General features: G+C 39.3%; 1 protein-coding gene across 4 annotated transcripts in view; it reads right to left on the reverse strand.

Annotated features, from left to right (window-relative positions):
* LOC115256689 (ankyrin-3) overlaps positions 1-6,895 on the reverse strand; it is a 97,225-nt gene extending 90,330 nt beyond the window's left edge. For 3 of the 4 annotated variants that reach the window (XM_062844573.1, XM_062844572.1, XM_062844571.1), the window contains exons 1-2: positions 6,480-6,895; positions 6,323-6,407 (exon numbers count right to left, since the gene is read on the reverse strand). The gene's annotated coding sequence lies outside the window, so the exon portion shown is untranslated. The remainder of the gene's footprint in view (positions 1-6,322; positions 6,408-6,479) is intronic. The other variant, XM_062844570.1, reaches the window with a different exon arrangement.
* Between the last annotated feature and the right edge of the window lie 5,406 nt (positions 6,896-12,301).

Genomic DNA, 12,301 nt, shown 5'->3' on the forward strand with positions numbered 1-12,301 from the left:
GGAATACCTTTTGGAATTTTTCTGGGATTTCTCCAGGTATTCCTCCACAGATTCCTCCAGGGGTTTCTCCACCATTTTTTTTTTTTCAGGGATTCCCCCAGGGATTCTTTCAAGAATTCCTTCGAGGATTTCTCAAGGGATTTTTTTTTTCAGAAATAGAAAAATAATAAAAATAGAAACCTCACAGAATTCCTTCGGAGATTCCTCTAGAAAGTCAACCAGTATTTTTCTAAGAATTCCTGTAGAGATTGCTAAAACAATTCGCACAGTAATACCTCTAGGAATTCCTCCACGCATTCCTCCAGGATTTTATCCAGGAATTTCTCAAGGAACTTCTCCAAGAATACGTCCACGAAATATCCCAGGAATTTATTCAGGAATTCCTCCAGGAATTGCTACTGAACATCCTTCAGAAATTATATCTGCAATTCCTTCAGGAATTTCTCCTGGAAATCCTCTTGAGATTGCTTCAGAGATTCTCCAGGAAATTCCTCTGGAATACTTTCAGGAACTTCTCAGGGATTTCTCCAGACACTCCTCCAGAGATTCCTCCAAGATTGCTCCAGGGATTTCTCCAGGGATTCCTCCACGAATATCTCCAGGGATATTCCCAGAGATTCCTCCAGGGAATCCTCCAGAAATTTCTCGAAGGGTTATTCCAGGAAATCCTTCTTGAATTTCTCAAGGGATTTTTCCAGAATTTTTTCCAGCAATTCCTCCAAGAATTCCTCTAAAGATTTCTGCAGGAATTCTTCCAGGGATTGCCTCAAGAATTTATCCTGTGGGAGCAGACCTGGTGTGATGGTTAAAGCACATGCCTTTCACGCCGAGGACCTGGGGTCGAATCTCACTACCGACAAACTCACAAAATGTGAGTTCTTTCTTCGGAAGGGTAGTAAAGCGTGGGTACCGAGATGAACTAGCCAAGGGCTAAAAATCTCGTTAATACAGATAAAAAAAAAATAATTTAACCCAACAAATTTCTCCAGGAAATCCGGATGGGGCTTATCCAAGAATTCCTTCACGAATTACGCCTTGAATTTGTTCAGAAGTTTCTCCAGACAATTCTTCAGGATTCTCGCTAGAGATTTTCCCAGGAATTGTTTCAGGGATTCCTCCAGGAATTCCTTCATTGATTTCTCCAAGGCATTCTCCAGAAATTTATCCATGATTTCTTCTAGGATTTCCTCATGACATCTCTTCAGAAATTTCTGTAGGTATTCCTCCCATAATTTATACAGGAATTCCTCTAGGTATATTTTCAAAAAAAATTCCAGGGAATTCCTCCAGGGATTCTACACGGCTTCCTCCAGGCACAAGATAATCATCCAGGTTTTTCTTCAAGGATTTATCCAGGAAGTCTTCCAGGAACTGCTCTGAGAATTTCTTAAGTGATTTCTTCAGAAATTCTTCTCAGGTTCTCTTCAAAATTCATTTCATTCAGGAGTTCCTCCGGAAATTTCAGAAGTTGTTCTTAAAACATTTTTTTAGGGATGTACTCAAGAGCTTCTCCAGGATTACCTGATGCTTTATTTTAATTATTCCAAGAATTTGTGGAGGAATTCCTCCAGCGATAAATATTGAAAGATAATTTAAAAGGGCTGCATACAGGAACCAAAAAACTCTAGGTTAGTCTTCAAAAAAGTTCGTAATTTCCAAAAGATTTCAGCTACAATTTGTTATGGATGTTTTATAGACATTAACTACATAAAAATCAGAGCAAAATAATGCACGAGTAAATAAAAATCCTTAATCTTACAGAAATTGGTCACCGCTACCAGCATCTCGGTGAATTGTGTAAATCAGGAGAGCTTTTAATAATGAATAGAACAAAATACAACAGTTTGCCAGCTGAAGTATTATATAATGCTTTAAGAACATAATGTTCTAAAATGTAATTTCATCGTGCTGCGTTTAGTTATAAAAGCTAGTGGGTACAAATTTGCTAAGGGTGCTTGCAAACCCCCCCCCCCCCCCCTGACCGAAAAGCTGACTACGCCCTTGCAGAACAGTCGTAAATATCAGCTAAAAATTTAAAAGTTTTGATTGCCTAGGCAAGATAAAATACAAAAATACTCAAACTATAGCTCGTCTAAAGGCGGGGTTGGGTATTGGGTTTCTTCAAATATACTATATTAACAATATAGGTCACTCTTACGATTTTTTGGCGACACCTTTTTAGTGAATGTGGCGCCACCAAGCGTCAGAAGAGGTACTACTACACACTAAATGCATGCGCTATCCGAATGACGTTTATTCTGTCGAACTGTCATTGCATGGTGGGGATGCTCATTTCTTCTGAAATAATCGATTAAACATTAATCGATTTTTTTCAACTACGCAAATTAGAACAAATTTAATTCCTTCTTCTTGAACAATTTCTGGCGTATATTATCGTCGCAGCACCAAATCGAAGTCGCGACTCGCGCGACATGCGAAGTTGCAGATGAGAAGTAAATTTGAACCGATAAACGTTCATAAGGGGCTGTCCATAAACCACGTGGTCATGAGGGGGGGGGGAGGGGTTCGGCCAATGACCATTTTGTATGGACGAAAAAAAAAATTGTATGGACTGATGAACACGCGGGGGGGCGGGGGTGGTTGAGAAGTCCCAAAAAAATGACGACGTGGTTTATGGACAGCCCCTAACAGAGACTAAAACACAGACGATCCAAAGCGAACTTTCCGTTAGCGAGTTATGAACGGTATTTTCTCCGGAAATTACACAAGAATTTCCATGTGGGATCCCTTTAAGAATTGCACCCTGATTTTTTTTTCTTCAAGATTCCTCCAGAAGCTCTTGGAGGATTCCTCCTAGAATTAATTCTCGAATTATTTTAGGAACTCCTTTGGAAAAGCGTTCCAGCGTTCCTCCTCCATACTTCAACATTGTTTTTATCTGGGATTACATATCTCCAAGAAAAAAACGCAGTCAGTGAAATACTAGATTTGTAGTAATAAGCTGAATGTTTATATAATGAGAAAGTAAATTCTCCGTTGCTGCAATAAAATGGTAACTGCAATAATGGTAACAAAAAAGGAAGGGTTTTATGACTGCTTGTGTGATTTGATGCTGTTTGAGCAAAACTTTGTTATATTGACGACGACTGTTTTAAAGACTTTCGAATAGTTTTGGCGTTTCAGTCTTTTCGGGGTCAAAAACAACTAAATGTTTTCTTCTTCCAACGTTTCGATCCTTATTGGATCTTTATTGGATTCCCTGAGGAAGATCCAATAATGATCGAAACGTTGGAAGAAGAAAACATTTAGTTGTTTTTGACCCCGAAAAGACTGAAATGCCAAAACTATTCGAAAGCAAAACTTTGTGTAACTGTGTTGTTGTATTCTCATTTATTGCAACTTCAACAACATAATTCCTCAAAGTTTTGCTCAAGCAGCATCAAACTAGGCTAAGAATCATAATACCCAGAGTTTGCACCGTTGCAATGCAGAAGCGGAGAGTTTAGCATCTCACCATACAACAAACCAACTCATTACTACAAATCTAGTCTTCACTTATTCCTTCTGGGAATCCCGAAAAAAAAATACTTCTGAAGACATTCCAAATGTATAGAAATCTCGGAAGGAATCACGAAAATAATTCCTGGAGGATTTCTGATACTTCAAAGAGGGAACTTCTAAAGGGATCCTGGAAAGATTCCTTTGAACAATATGTATTAAATTGTTCATATAAAATCGCGTTGGAGTTTTACAAAGTCACTTCGGAATTTCTCCGGAATTTCAAAAGAAGTTCCTTGAAGAATCCCAAATCTTCACTCGGTGAAAATTCTAAAAGGACGGAGTGAATACCGGAAGGAACTTTTGGGAGAATACTGGTAGAAATCCCGGTTGAAATTCCCAGAAGGAGGAATTTTTTAACAACTCCTGATCGTTCTTGGAAAATTTTGGAGGAATTCCAGAAGGAACTCCGGGAGGTATTCGTAAAAAAAAAAACGCCTGAGGGAATCGTTGAAGGAGCTACTGCAGGAATCCAAGAAAGACTCCAAGAAACTCCTATAAGGAAATCCTATAAGGAACTTTTTGACGAATCCTAGAAGAGAATTCTTGAAGATTCCTATAGAAGTAATTCTTGAAGAAACATCAGAAGAAATTGCTGGAGTAATTTCAGTCGGAACTCATGGGGGTCCCTCGAAGGAACCTCTGGAGAAATTTAAGAAAAATAAAACTTAAAAATCAATCTCTGAAGGCACACCTGGAGGAATTTCAAAAAGAGCTCCTGAATGAATCTCAGAAAAAAAAACTCTAGAAGGAAACCAAGGAGAATGACATATCCTTTTCTAATCGGAAAATCCGGATGCATATATCCGTTCCTAACCATTGCTAACTGAGTCGCAGGTGCAGTTAGACGCGGTTAACGACGGTTAGCAACGGATAAATGCGGATTTTTCCGGTTAGCAAAGGAAAAGAGAAAACTGAGAAGGAACTTCCGTTAGAAAATCAGAAGGAATGCAGAAAGAACATCTGAAGGAATGCCTGACTCAATTTATGGAGGATTATCACTCTGCAGCAGGCGAATTTGCCAGAATACTTTTACTAACTGAAGTTCACCCAGAAGCCCATGACTGTATATTTAAAAACAATGAGCTTTGCAAGGATTTCGTGATGATCGTGTAAATGTCCAATCTTTGACAGCAAAATGTTCACACATCCAACAACAAAGCCGATTAGTCCGGAATAAAACAATCAGTATTCGAATATACTCACAGTTCACTCCGGAAGAACAACGAAATTAATCGAAAATAACTCATTTTTTGTAAGCACGGAACGCTCAAACGTTGAAATTATTAAGTTCGTGCATCGGTCCATTAGCTTGGGCACCCTTGGATCCTTGGATTCAATGTCTTGCACTCTGCCACAAGAAATTTGACGTGCACTTGGTTGGTGATCTTCCGGATTTTTTGTAAGCTATTCAATCCGATGTATGTATGTCAGCGTGGACATTAAGAAAGATGATAATTTAAGCCATTGTCAAAGGAAAATAGCAACCACCAGGGCAAAATATAAGTTAATTTTGGGGGTGAAAATTTTAAATTTCTAAGTGAAATGATTTCGGTGACGTTACAATGAGGGAGCATTCAAATTCTTCTACAGATGTATTCGTAGATGTCATCTAATGAAATATTATTTTGTTTGTTTATATTGTAAATCGTTTATTTATTAATCGATTATTTGGGAACAAAAAACTTTGACACCCCTAACATCTTTTTTCGAGAAATGTCACCTTGCACGGTAAACAAAAATTGATCAAAATACAATTATTGACTTTTTCTGACAACAGGTGGTGCTGTAATCATTTGTAAACGGCGTCTCCATGTCGTTGTATGTGAAAACACGAAGTGACCTATATTGTTAATATAGTATATTTGGTTTCTTATTGACTTTTAGACTACTGTGATAATTTGAGAATCCACTAAATCATCATTTCCCAGCGATATTTTACACTAATCAAACTGATTTTGTTTACCTGTTGTGCATCCGACGCCCCTGTGATGAACTCAACGGAACTTGTGTATGCCAGCCGCTGCGAAGTCGTGTGCGAAATTCGACTGTGATGATAATGAATTTCGGCTGAGTCTAAATGGGTGCAAATGTCGCAATATAAGAGCGTTAACATGATTATTTTATGTAATTGTTCTTGCAATAAAGAAGGTTCTTGTTGTGACTTAAATCAAGTGTTCAACCAGGGATTCCTGTGCAGGCCCGTGCACAGAAATGGCGCTAAGGAAGAGGTTTTCCCTAATTTTGGCAAAAGGTGGAGGGGCGCCCAGTGTATGGAACATCGGTAATGAAGGGCATTAACCCCTAAGTAATGAGTTACAAATATCATGGTTCGTTGATTTTGTTAAATCTTTGTTAGGATCTTCAGAATACCTTATAACATAATATTTAGCGCACAGTGAGATACGTACAGTATCTAACCCTATAGAAACTTTCAAATCAATTGGTATGAAATTGTTATAGCAGCAAGTGTCCAAAATAGGTACATCTGCCCAAATGGTACAAGACCCTATTGCGAATATTTTGTGAAGTTTTCGTTTCGTCGCGTATCTTGCCCTCCGAGCAGTATGGCGCAGCTTCATTCTTGTTGCCTCGTTGGGGGTAAACTAACTCAATAACAGAAGAAGCAAAAAACCCCCGCAATAGTTATGGAAATTGGATGGTTATTTCGAGTTTTGGATCGAGTTGACCGAAACCTGTTCTTATCTCTCTTCGACTAAAAGTGATGAAAATGGGCAGGAAATGGAAGCATTTTTATACCTCTTCATTTCAACAATGCTTAAAATCATTAAGAAATACTTACGTATAGTGCGGTTCTGCTATACGCGAAGCGATGAAAAAACAGGTTTCAGACCGTACTTAATTAATTAGTTCTTCTGCATCAAATTCTAAGAAACAGAAAAAAAGGTAATTATTCCGTTTCAGTGAGAATGTTACTTTTTAGTTAAGTACAATCTTACCTTAAACGTGTGATGCAAACGATACATTAACCGATATTGTGTACTTTCACTTAAATCATAACATTTATCTACCACAAAACCCAAATTTGTATTTAACTGGTGCAGGCTGATGGATACTAATATGTAGAAATTTTGGAATATCTCACCGCTAAACTAAGTAGTGCTCAAATCACAACCGATTGAATCCACCAACCGGTTTTGCTTTCTGCCACGCACCAAACGACCGTTTCTCGCAACAGTTTACACAAATCTGATACAATCACGCGCCGCGCCAAACATGATTGGCGAATATCGACTGGCTTAATATTACACGCCTAAATACGTTTCCTCAAAGATTCAAGTGTTCAACAATAGAATATGATACCCAACAGCAAACGCTTGAATGGAATGCGCGGGAATGCAAACGCTTGTTTGGTGACGGTGACAAGAACTCACAGCAAACGGGTGTAAAGGCAAATTTTAATCGGCCTGATGGTTAGTAAGTTCCATTTTTGGTTTCATCATCATCACAAGTATTGCGAATCTTTTCTGAAATCCGCATACCGGCTAACAACTTGTGCGCCAACAGCCCATGCGCCGGGTTGTGCGCCATACAAAATGTAAATAAACAAATGTCAAAATGGTTCGCGCCAAGAGCTCTATCTCTCTTAGGGTTCGGATCCATTTTTTGTCTAAAACATTGAACTTCCTTATGTCTGGGAATAATGTACAACAAAGATATTATTGACGGTAACAACGCTTTTACTTCATTAAACCACTGATTAATAGTGATTTGGCTAGTGAAAAACTTGGCGCATAGACAATCGGCGCGCAAATTGTGCGCTGATGTGCGGATTTGAGTTAATCGTCACAAAGTGCCCAACACACATTATACCCTGGCGCGCAACCTAGAGGTCGAAGAGAAACTTGTCGAAATGCTTAAAATTCTCGAGAAGTTCAATATCTGAAGTGAGATTATGCACACTCAATCCTGAATTGCTTGTTCAGTACTTTTTTGACGAAATTAGAACAGCAGAACTATTTGGGTAATCGATTTTACGGTGGCTCAGTGTTGTCCGAACACTCTCTTATCGAACACGACGGTTTGGAACGTTCGTGCCACAAACAGTCCCATAAATAGTCCGTTTTTGCCTACCCATCTGGCTTCACAGTCAAATGCGTCAGAGTGGCACGTGCTTTCTTGCTGGCTCGCTCACATTTCATCTTCACTGTCTTTCTTTTTTTTTATGCAACGATGACAGCAGAAGTTCGCTTTAAAACAAGATAGTTTGTCCAAACGTGACAGCAAGGAGACTCAAATAACGAGGTTCGTCGAATAGGGCGTTTGAAATAGGGTGTCGAATCGACCTTCGATTCCAGCGGCCAAAGAAACTCACCAAAAATTTACCAAAGCTGCGGTATGTATTCGATTTTTTATTATTCTGAACCACTTAATCTTATTTACAGATCTTTTGTCCACTATAGTGGATTCTTACTATAGAATCATAATTCTATCTCTTGTGGTTGAACCAGATAATAATTTCCAAAGAGCAAAGTTAGTGTGACATCAGAAGAGGCTTTCTTTTGATAACTTTATGCAATTCAGTATCACAATTTCTATTTTATATAACTCATGTCGGTATCATAACGGTGGACTTTTCTGCAGAGTGAGTTGAGTTAAAGTTCATAATGCAACTCATTTGTTTTGCATTATGAACATTATGCAACTCAAATGTGTTATATGATGAAAACATCAATGCATAAATATCTAACTCGTTGCAAAACTTGATTTTTTCAGCACTCTTCATATTTATCCAGCTCGCCAAGCCTCGTTGGATAAATGGACGACTCGTGCTGAAAAAATCAACTTTTTGCAACTCGTTACATAAATAAATATTTTATTTGCTGATTCTTGTGAAAACTCTATTCCAAGCCCGATCACTATTAGAACAGTCAATATTCTACATTTTTTCTTAAAGATAGCAAAGCAATTCACAAAATTATCGAGGGTTTTCTTCTTTTTCGACTAACAATTTTTTCAGAATAGCACAAATAGATTGTCAATCTTATAATACCAACGAACTTTTAATTGTACTTCAATTCAGGGATTGATAATGCACTTGCACTTTCCTGAAATAATAAGTGCTAAAAATAAAACGATTTTAGTTTTTTTTGTTTGTTTTTATATACGTGTATTTTAACTCATGCTAATTTTACACTTCGTTTTTAGAAGAAAACCCCGAATGATTACAAAATGAGGATATAGAGCCATGCAGTCTTCGAGAAACTGCGGATCAAAGTTTTTGCGAGAAATCAGTGAATAAAACGTTGTTGGAAGAAACCCATTTTTAGGCGTCACCCGAACTTTGTTTAATAGAATAGTATCTCTTGAACCATAAGCGATAGAATTATAATTCCTTTGGCAAAGTTATTTGGAATTAAATGCTTTTCAACTTTGTGGAACATCGAATGTATATACATATATGGAATAACTAAAAAGTTGACATTGTGATCTAGAAAATTATTTGGACCACCCTAATTTAATAATGTAGAAAATAATGTCCAAAAAATATGTATAAACTTTTCCAAAGACAGCATATAGCAAAAAACTAATAATTTGAACGCAAACAATTTTGTTCAGCCAGATACGGTTTTTGAACCACTGTGCAGGGTTATTATTTTTTATTCAAAAAGTAAAATTATTAAACACAGAATTTCCAGCTCAAAACAGTGATGTCAAGATCAAGAAAATTTAATTTCGAGGTTTTTGGTCGTATTTTTTCTCCCCATATGTTCTATAACTCGATAATTGTATAACTCGATGGTCCCTTGGATATCGAGTTGTGGAGAGTCGACTGTATAGGGCATTCCTAGGGGATTCCAATGGGCAGCTGCACTTCCACTTTTTGTACAGCGCCTAAATGTATTATATTATTCTACTATATCCAACTGGTTGCTTTTCGCGCTGCTTACAATTTCTACACTATCATGGTAGAATGATGAGACCGAGGATGTTGTTCCTTGTCCAGTTCGATTCGTGAAAATCGTCCCACTCGTGTTTATCCCCGCTCTCCTAATTACACCCTCTAAAGCAATGTTGAACAGCAAGCACGAAAGACCATCACCTTGCCGTAACCCTCTGCGCGATTCGAACGGACTCGAGAGTGTCCGTGATACTCGAACTACGCACATCACTCGATCCATCGTCGCCTTGATCAATCGTATCAGTTTATCCGGGAACCCGTTTTCGTGCATAACCTGCCATAGCTGTTCTCGATCGATTGTATCATACGCCGGTTTGAAATCGTTGAGCAAGTGATGTGTGGGCACGTTGTATTCGCGGCATTTCTGCAACACCTGGCGGGTGGCGAACATCTGGTCCGTTGTAGCGCGTTCACCCATAAATCCAGTCTGATATTGCCCCACGAACTCTCTTGCAATCGGTGACAGACGGCGGCATAAAATTTGAGAGAGTATCTTGTAGGCAGCGCTCAGTAATGTGATCGCGCAATCCAACTCGTCGCCCTTTTTGTAGATGGGATACACGATACCTTCCATCAATTCCTCCGGTAATACTTCCTCCTCCCAAATCTTGGTAATGACCCAGTGTAGTGCTCTCACCAGTGCTTCTCCACCGTATTTTAGAAGCTCGCTTGGTAGTTGATCTGCTCCAGCGGCTTTGTTGTTTTTCAACCGGCCAATCTCCTCCTCAATCTCTTGGAGGTCAGGGGCCGGAAGTCTTTCGTCCTGTGCACATTCTCCTAGATCTGTTACCACGCCACCTTCGGTACTTGCAACATCGCCATTGAGGTGTTCATCGTAATGCTGCCGCCATCTCTCGACCACTTCACGCTCGCTCGTGAGAATATTCTCGTGATTATCTCGTGACTATGTCGGCTTCATGCCACAGCCTCTGCGCGAGTGGTTCAGCTTCTCGTAGAACTTTTGTGTGTCCTCAGCGCGGTACAGCTCTTCCATCGCTTAGCGATCTCGTTCTTCCTGCTGGCGCTTCTTCATCCGGAAGACTGAGTTCTGCCTGTTCCGCGCCTGTCTGTAACGTGCCTCCTTCGCTCTCGTACGGTGTTGCAGCATTCTCGCCCATGCTGCATTCTTCACGTTTTTTAACTGTTCACATTCGCCGTCGAACCAGTCGTTTGTGTGATTCGAAGTCGCGAAGCCTAGTGCTGTAGCCGAGGTACTACCTATGGCGGATCGGATATCCCTCCAGCCATCTTCAAGTGTAGCTGCGCCAAGCTGCTCTTCCGTTGGTAGGGCCACTGCCTGTCAGATGAAAAGGCCTATATCGGTCATACTTAACATCTCTTACTGCTCTTCTCCAGCTGTTTTTAAACTTAACATTCTGAGTCCCAGTTTTAAATTTAACGCACTCAACTGCTTTTTACTACCTAGGCCCTAATAGCGTTCTAGCTGCACCACTAAGACAGAAATGTCCAGCATTTCTACTCTGACGAATGGTCTGGGATCTGGTCATCGCTGATGACCAGGATTGTTGCCGAAGAGTAGAGAAAAGCAAATCAAAACCTCCAGATAGGTGGATAAGCTAAAGCTAAAATAAACACTTTATTAATTCACTTATATTAATGTTTGTATGGTCATATTACAATTTTTCAGTGCAACCTTCTTCTTTGCTCTATCATCCAGTTTGGCAAACGTCAGCTGGCATCGGCTTTGCCGGATCTATGAGGTGTTAGCTGCAGTCTAGTTGAAGGACACTTCATTAGTACACTATCCAAATATTTCCTGGTTTTACTTACTTATTCTACACTATCAATCAAAGAAAATTTATTATTCCAATTAATTCGCGCCACCTAATGATGTGACTACAAGCGGCATATAATTCACAAGTGCACTACTTTCCTTTCTTATTCCGTTTCTTATTCTGAACCTCGATAGAAACTTGGTTCCCACTTAGCGGTTTGAATACGCTAAAATACAGTCGCGAATTGTTATCGCAACAAGGATGTTCTGCACTTACTTGCGAACATTGGCGTAACTAGAGGGGGGCCTGGGGGACCAGCCATGCTTGCCCCCCCCCCCTAAGTTGGCGCCTATGCCAACTGTAGTTGTATCAGTAATCATAGTCAACCATCCAATTTGTTTATGCTTATTAGCAATCTTGGAATAGCCTGGACCTCTACTCTCTACACATAAACCATCAGTTGTTTTGTTCCGAATACATCCTTGCCGGAGTTTCTCTAAATACAGCTTAATACTCCTATACTGCATATACTTATCTCAAAACATTATCTCATAAGAATGTCAATTGACGTATTCCCGGAGGGATTCTTGGAAGAATTTTCTAAGGTATTCTCGTAAAAGCCTTAAAACTATCACTTGAGGAAACCCTCAAGGTGTCCCTGTAAGAATGTTTGGAGGGAATCCCTGAAGAAAATATTGAATAATTTCTTGTTGTTTTTTTTTTCTAGAAAACTCTAAATTGATGGAATTCTAGGAAAAACCTGGAATTTCTGCGCAAACAGTTGGAATGTATTCAAAAAAGAAATGTCTGGGAGAATATAAGAAAGAATGCCTAGAGAAACTCGTGGGGCATTTTCTAGAGAAGTTTTAGAAGGAAATCCTGGGAGAATTCCGAGAGTCTTTTCTGGGTGGATTCCTGAAAAAAATCTTGGGGAAATGTCTCAAAGTGCTACTAGCATGTAAGCACAGAGAACAGACGAACATGCTCGAACAAAATTGCTTGAAAATCTTGTGTAAAGAAAAAACAAGCTCAGTAGCGACATCGACGGTGACTTTCCCACTCAAAAACTTGTTTCGACACCATGATGGCGCTTTCTGAAGAAATATTTCACTAGCGCACCTTT

This window comes from Aedes albopictus, chromosome 1, assembly GCF_035046485.1.
Source record: "Aedes albopictus strain Foshan chromosome 1, AalbF5, whole genome shotgun sequence".
In the NCBI taxonomy this organism is placed as follows: domain Eukaryota; kingdom Metazoa; phylum Arthropoda; class Insecta; order Diptera; family Culicidae; genus Aedes; species Aedes albopictus.